The following is an 8,375-nucleotide window of genomic DNA, read 5'->3' on the forward strand; positions in this document are numbered from 1 at the left end:
GGTGGTGGGCCACTCAGCTGACTTGGGTGGTACCAAACCTCGTTTTAACGACATAGGTGACTCCCGCTGATGTCAAGTGGTCAAGATCTCAAACCTTGGAAGAAAGGTCCAAGTTTTGTAAAGACGAAGTGTTTGACTTAAAGCATAGGGAAGTTGGCAAGGCCAAGCGTGCCTTCTTTGACGACTTTGCCGATGACGTTAGCCCGAGTGTGGTGAGGCCACCGAAGAGGAGGAGCTCGGGTCCCAAAGAGATGGTGGGCCGTGTGTGGGCTTGGCTTGGACCGAGTATGGGGTCTTGTAGGAGACCGAATGCCGTCGCCGTGGTAGATTTGTTGAGGATCCGTTCCAAAGAGGAAGTCCATACTAGGCAGACTAACAAGAAGAGTAAGGGGAAGATGTACCCCGAGGGAAAAGGCAAGCGCAGGATTGAATAGTGAAGACCTCCATTACCCGTTTTACTATTATGTTGTAATAGTGCTTGTGTGATTTTATTATGTTGTACTAGCTATGTATTCTGTGTTTTTGTGCTAGTATTACTACGTAAGATGTCTTGGTCGACATTATAGCTTGGCAAGTTGTGGACTTGCTTAGCTTTATTTGTTATCAAGTTTGTAATCCTTCTCATTATTAATTAAATAAGAAGATTGCTCGTGTTTTAAGTTGTGAACGCTTGCTGTTTCTTCCATCCATCTTTTAAAGGCAATTCAGTTTGAATTATCCTAAACATTGCACCTGTGAAAGGGGATTTTAATGGGAAGGGAGAAAGGCTTCTTTTTTTTATTTTTATTTTTTGTGGAAAAGGGAATGCTTCTCCTTTTTTTTTTGAAATTTGTATAGGTGATTGTTTTTTGTGTGGGGATGGTTGTATCCTTCTTGTAAGAAAGGACTGCCTACGTATCCACAAAAAGAGGTGAAATCAAACAATGCTCGTAGTTCGAATGTTTGGTTAGTTTTGTTTGGGTGTTGTAGTTGTATCCTTCTTGTGTGAGAAATGACTGCCTACATATCCACCTTAAGAGGTGAAATCAAACCATGCTCGTAGTTCGGGTGTTCTGTTTTGAGTGCAAATGGATGTTGCCTTTGACAGATCAAAGGCTGTTTGAAACATGACAAGGTGTCATAACTTAGACTCGATGAAACATGCAATTTAAAATCAGAACGCTTTGAGGAATTGACTTAAAAGGGGGATGGTGGTCACTAGTTGTGGAACTAGGGAAAGGTTTGTTGGTTGCTAGGGTTCAAGGGTAGTATTTCTTGAGGACCAGGTCGCCTTCATTGATGTTTCTGGGTTTGACTTTTTTGTTGGATACCCGTTGTATACGTCGTTGGTATAACTCGACTTTGTGCAAGGCGTTGAGTTGTCGTTCATCTAGAAGCGTTAGTTGTTCGAACCTTCGATGGGTCCATTCCGACTCAGGAACTTGACTTTCCAGTAGGATGCAAAGAAATGGGACTTTCAACTCTACTGGTTGTGCCGCCTCTGTACCGTATGCTAGGAAGAAGGGTGTTGCTCCTGTTGGAGTTCGAATGGAGGTTTGGTATCCCCTGAGTGTGAATGAGAGTTTGCTCGGTCAATCGCAGTAATTGTCTTGCATCTTTTTTATGATGGTAACAAGAGTTTTTTTTGCTACCTCTACCACTTCGTTGGTTTGGGGACGATAGGAGGATGACCAATGCCGTTTGATTTTGTATTTGTCTAGCAAGGCTTGTAATTTCGCCCCAAAGTGGGAGCCTTGGTCGCTGATGATTTCATGGGGTAACCCATATCTACAGATGATGTTATCCTAGATGAACTTGGCCACTTGTTTGGCGATCAAGACTGCATAGGATTATGCTTCCACCCATTTGGTGAAGTTGTCGATTGCTACGAGGACGAAGCAGTGCCCTTTGGTGCCTACCGGGTTGACTTTTTCGATGCCCCAGGTCGAGAAAGGTGAGGGTGATGTCATGGTGTATTAGTTGGATGGTGGTATGTGTTGTATATTGGCAAAGATTTGGCAATTGTGGCAATGTTTGACGTAGTTTCTGCAATCGGCTTCCATGGTGGTTCAATAGTAGCCTAACGGCATGATGTTTTGGGTTAGCATCATTGCGCCCATGTGAGGGACACATTCTCCGTTGTGGACCTCACCCATGACTTTCTTGGCTCTGTGTTGATCAATGCAAAGCAGAACAATCCCTTGGGGTGTTCTTTTGTATAGTTGTTCTTGGTTTATCACGAATTGTGATGCTAGCAAACGGATGGCTCTTTGTCCCCTTGTATCAAAGTTGGGAGGGAATTCGTATTTGGTTTTGTAGTTGAGGATGGCTTGGTACCAAGGTTCGACATGGTTTTCCGCGTCGTTGTTGATGGTGCAAATGTCAGCTTGGCTCGCTCCTTCTCTCGACAAATAGGGGAATCGATGTCATATCGTCGTGTATGTTGATGAGCGCGGCAATTTTTGTTAGGGCATCAGCAAATTGGTTTTCCTCCCGTGGTAAGTGGAAGTAGTCGACTTGGTCGAAGAATTCGGCCTCTTGATTGATTTTTGCTTGGTATGGTGTTAAGCTGTCACTTCGGATATTCCATGATCCGGACACTTGATTGATGATGAGTGAGGAATCGTCGTGGACCCTCAAGACATGCTTCATATTCGGCGACATTGTTGGTGACGGCGAAGTCTAGCTTGACTCAGATCGGAACCTGTTCCCCTTCTGGTGATATTCCCGAAGCCTCTTAGGTTTGATGCACCGTCGAAGTATAGGTCCTATGCGTCGGTGTCGGCACAAAGGATGTCTTCGTCAGGGAGTGACCATGTGTCGGTCGTTTGATCCTCGTTGACGGGGTTTTATGCTAGGAAATCGGAGACTGCCCTTCCCTTGACAACCTTGAGGGGTACGAATTTGAGGTCAAATTCGGATAGCATGAGTGTCCAACTAGATAACCTTCCGTTTAGCACGAGCTTTTCGAAGATGTATTTGACCGAGTCCATCTTGGAGTAGATGTGAGCCGTGTAGCTGAGCATATAATGTGGCAGCTTCTTTGTCGACTAAACTAGGGGATGGCATGTCTTTTCGAGTTGGGTGTATCTTGTTTCGTATTCGATGAACTTTTTGCTGATGTAGTACATGGCTCGTTCTTCGTCATCGACTGTTTGCGCTAGCATTGCTCCCATGGCTGTGTTGGTGACAGTCAAGTATAGGGATAAGGGAATTCCCTGCTGAGGTGGCATGAGGACATGAGGCTTGGATAGGATTTCTTTTATCCTATCGACGGCCTTTTGACAATCGTCGGCCCAATCGGTGTGAATGGAGGTGCGGAGCTTCTTGAAGATCAGCTGACAAATCATGGTGAGCTTGGCTATGAAGCGGCTGATGTATTGAACTTGACTGAGAAAGCCCCGAATCTCCTTATCGTTCTTAGGCCGAGGCATTTGCTGGAGAGCTTTGATTTTGGTAGGATCAATTTCGATGCCCCTTTTGCTGACGACGTGTCCTAAGAGTTTTTCGGAGGTGACCCCGAATGCACACTTCTGAGGATTTAGTCTCATGTATTTTCGAAGGCGAGCGAAGAATTTCCGAAGGCCGTTGATGTGGTCGTCTTGCTCTTTTGATTTGACGATCATGTCATCAACATATACTTCCACTTCCTTGTGCATCATGTCGTGTAGGAGAGTGGTGGCGGTTTTTTGATAGGTTGCTCTGGCGTTGATTAGACCGAAGGGCATGACAGTGTAGCAATATGTACCCCACTGTGTAGTGGATGCAGTCTTGTGCATGTCTTCCTTAGTCATTTTGATCTGGTTATACCCAGCATACCCGTCCATGAATGATAAAAGGGCGTGCTCGGCGGTATTGTCCACCAAGATGTCAACATGTGGCAGAGGGAAGTCATCTTTTGGACTTGCTTTGTTCAGGTCTCTGAAGTCGACGCAGACCCGAATTCTCCCGTTTTTCTTGGGTACGGGGACTATGTTGGCTACCTTGTGAGAGTATTTGGAAACTTTGATGAATTCGATTTGAATTGTTTGTCTACCTCTTCCTTTATTTTCAGGGCGCATACGACATAACTTTTGCTTCACGGGTTTAGCTCTGGGTTTAATGGGTATCCTTTGCTCTGCAATCACTCTGTCGATCCCAGGCATGTGTTTGTAGGACCATGCGAACACGTCCTTATATTCATGTAAGAGGTCGATGAACTTCTGTCTTTCCGAGGGGTCAAGGGTGGTCCCTATCCTAAGTTCTTGAGGTGTATTAGAGTCCCTACGTTGATGGGTTTGGTCTCCTCAATGATGGGTGTCATATCCTCTCGTTTGTCAAGTTCTGTGGCTATGTGAGGTGGGTAGTCACTCAAGTCAAATTCCTCATATTCATTCAGAATTGCATTGCTGTTAAATTTGAAAGATCATAGATCCATATTAAACTCATTAATAAAAAATAAATTATCTCATAATTTGTCATTTAGGTGATCTATGTAACATGCATGCTAATATGAAAGCATAAAAATGAAAGTATAAGGAAAAACAATTTCCTTACATTGATTTTGTGGTAAAAAGGGCACAAACTAGTTCACCTTACTAGCTTGTTCTTGAGCTTATACCAAATGGATAATCCTCCTTACAAATCTTCAAAGAGAAGATCTCCTTCTTGTTGCACCCAAGAACTTACCCAAAAATAATAACAAGTATTTAACTAGAACTTATTATTATTATACCCTTGATATTATTTGTAATATTACTAACAAGTCTTAGTAATAAAATTTATTTTACTAACAAACTTAGTTAAGATGAATAATTATTTTTAGAGAGATAATGATTTTATGTTCACATGCAAAACATACAAATGATGTAGTGTAGAAATGAACAAAGGATGGAGTATAAAGGAAGGGAAAGTGGCGGGTGGAATGGAGTGTTGGAGTGGACAAATTTTGTCTTATATTTTTCATCTTACATCACATGCAAAATCTTATATAAGATAAATTATGGTAGTATATAAAGTAAGGTGAAATGATTATGTGAGTAATCATCCACTACTCTATTTTACACGGTCCACTTGCCCATATACGGGTCCTTGTTGGTTCTTATATTTGTCGCACAAATACGTGTAATTTTATTTTAAACATCGTTTCATGTTTAAATACTTCCATAATTAATTCGTCCAAATCACTCCGTAAATATACGTGTAGCACTACATATATTATTTACATACTAATATTAATCAATCAATTAGAACAATTTTAGTAAATTAACGTTAATTAACTAAAACCCATCTCCCAAAATTTATTATTCAATTATCACATAATTAAATAATAACTGTCGTTCCTCGAGTTCGCAACTCGAATTCTCTCTTAAAATAATTGACTAACCTTTTAGTATACTAATCAAGGGACTAAATAAATTGTATCTCATACAATTAATTAGTTGTCTATTGGGGTTCGTTCCTATAGGTGTGACCGAAAGGGTTCAGTTGATCACCGCCGTCTCACGACAATAACGTCAAACTCTAGTCAGCCAACCATTATCGATTTACGTTAATCAACTGACGAGGATCAAATAATTAAATATCTGATGATATTCCATTAATGTGATTTATTATGTTAACGCACTATTGTGGAGGACACTAACTCCAACAATCTCCCACTTGTCCGACACAAGGTGTGCGCTACCAATTCTCTTGTCCGTTTTAATCTCCAACTCAATGCAAGGTGTCTTTCAGGTCGCACTTGCACACGAACATATCGCGAGTGGTTTTCTCGATCGGGAGTGTGACTACCTGACCGGAAAAATTTCTCACAGATTACTTCCGAGCATGGCCACGCATTTGTAGTCATTAACTCCTCGAGTGGCCTTGAGATATAGTTACCCAACTTGGGTGGACAATTCCTGTATGCCCTATCTATCCTATTGCACAATACAGCTCACCATGACCTAGTAAATGCCCTTTTGGCCTCCTTTCACGGCACGACCTAGGACAAAAACCAAAGTCACTTGGAAACTGCACTTGCTCAGATAATAGTCTCCAGTCAAAAGAATCGACTCATTAGAACATCTTAGAGATCCCCGCCACGACCAGGCGTCTATAATAGAACTTAGGGACTCTCTAAATGGTCACTGTCCGGCAAAGTGTCACACACTCTGCCTATGTAATCGACCAGTCATCACATATGACCATATGGTGTTGAACAACCATCAATCGACTTACAATCTAGTCACTCCGAGACGTCACCTCATTAAGTGACTAGGGACAAAATACAATGTTCATCTTATTCACTTGAATAGTGTTCAACATTGTCTCCACAACTTATTCAGATAAACAAGGTATTAATAATTTAGTCACACTAAATAAAAGATGCATAAAAGAAATGAATGCGAAAACAATGAATGTGATTATCATATATATAATAAGAGTTACACTATCCAATTATTACATATCCATAACCTAAAAAAAATATGGTACTCGTCTTAATCCCATAGCGACGACATGGCCATCATGCTTAGCCTTTGATAAAGGCTTGGTTAAAGGATCAGCAATATTATCATCTGTCCCAACCTTACAAATGTCAATTTCCTTCCTTTCCACATAATCTCTAATTACATGGTATTTCCTTTCAATGTGTCTAGATTTGTTACTAGACTTAGGCTCTTTGGGTTGAAAAATAGCTCCACGGTTATCATAATATAGAGTGATAGGATCTTTGGCGGAATGGACTACTCCTAGCCCCTCCATGATTTGCCTAATCCAAACAGCTTCCTTCGCAGCCTCAGACGCTGCAAGGTACTCAGCCTCTGTTGTAGAATCCGCGGTAACGCTTTGCTTGAAGCTCTTCCAGCAAACAGCTCCTCCATTTAGCATAAACACATAGCCGGATTGGGATTTCATGTCATCCCGATCGGTTTGGAAACTTGCGTCCGTGTAACCCCTTACACGCAACTCAGTTTCTCCTTCAAACACTAAGAACGAATCCTTAGCCCTTCTCAAGTACTTAAGGATGTTCTTTACGGCTATCCAGTGACTCTCACCAGGCTTGGCTTGATAACAACTTGTCATGCTCAAGGCATACGCAACGTCAGGGCGAGTGCAAATCATAGCATACATGATAGACCCAACAACGGAAGCATAAGGGACGGTCTTTATGTGTTCAATTTCCTTAGGGGTGGAGGGAGACTGTGACTTGCTCAAAGTAATCCCTTGGCCCATAGGTAGAAATCCTCTCTTAGAGTTTTTCATATTGAACCAGTCAAGAACTTTGTCAATATAAACTTCTTGACTCAATGCCAGTATCCTCTTGGACCTATCCCTATAGATCCGGACACCTAAGATTCGTTGTGCCTCTCCCAAGTCCTTTATTTGGAAGTGTTTCCCTAGCCACTCCTTAATGGAAGTGAGTGATGGAACATCATTCCCAATGAGCAATATGTCATCCACATATAGGAGAAGGAATGCAACTTTACTCCCACTAAACTTCATGTATAAACATGGTTCTTCCACACTTCTAGTGAAACCATATTGTTAAATAAAATGATCAAAGCGATGATTCCAACTTCTAGATGCCTGCTTAAGACCATAAATGGATTTCTTGAGCTTACACACCTTCTTAGGGTTAGATGTATCCACCAAACCTTCAGGTTGTATCATGTACACCTCTTCTTCTAGAATCCCATTCAAGAAGGCGGTTTTGACATCCATTTGCCAAATCTCATAATCATGAAATGCGGCAACCGCTAAGATTATCCTAATGGACCTAAGCATAGTGACTAGAGCGAAGGTTTCGTCATAGTGTAAACCATGAACTTAGGTGAAACCTTTTCTAGCTTTTTAAACATCCACATGTTTATCCACGCCGATCTTAAATTTATATATCCATTTACAGTGAAGTGGTCGCACTCCCTCGGGTAAATCCAACAAGTCCCATACTTGGTTCTCGTACATGGAATCCATTTCGGACCGCATGGCTTCTAGCCAAAGCGAGGAGTCGGGACTAGACATGGCCGATTTGTAGGTAGTGGGTTCATCACTTTCCAAAAGTAACAAAACACCATCCTCTTCGATGTTACCAAGGTAGCGATCAGGTGGATTAGAAATCCTACTTGACTTTCTAGGGACAATTACCGTTTTAAAGGAAGAGGGAATGCTATCCTCCAAGTTCTCCTCTACCTCATTCTCGGTTTGTGGCTCTCGAACTTCTTCAAGTTCAAATTTTCTCCCACTCTGTCTCCTAGAAATAAACTCCTTTTCTAGGAAGACAGCATCACGAGCCACAAACACCTTGTTCTCGTGTTTATTGTAGAAGTAATAGCCACGTGTTTCCCTTGGATATCCTAGAAAAAGACATTTGTCAGACCTGGGTGCAAGCTTATTGTCAGACTTGATCTTGACGTACGCTTCGCAACCCCAAA

Source organism: Silene latifolia, chromosome Y (assembly GCF_048544455.1).
Source record: "Silene latifolia isolate original U9 population chromosome Y, ASM4854445v1, whole genome shotgun sequence".
Classification (NCBI taxonomy): Eukaryota; Viridiplantae; Streptophyta; class Magnoliopsida; order Caryophyllales; family Caryophyllaceae; genus Silene; species Silene latifolia.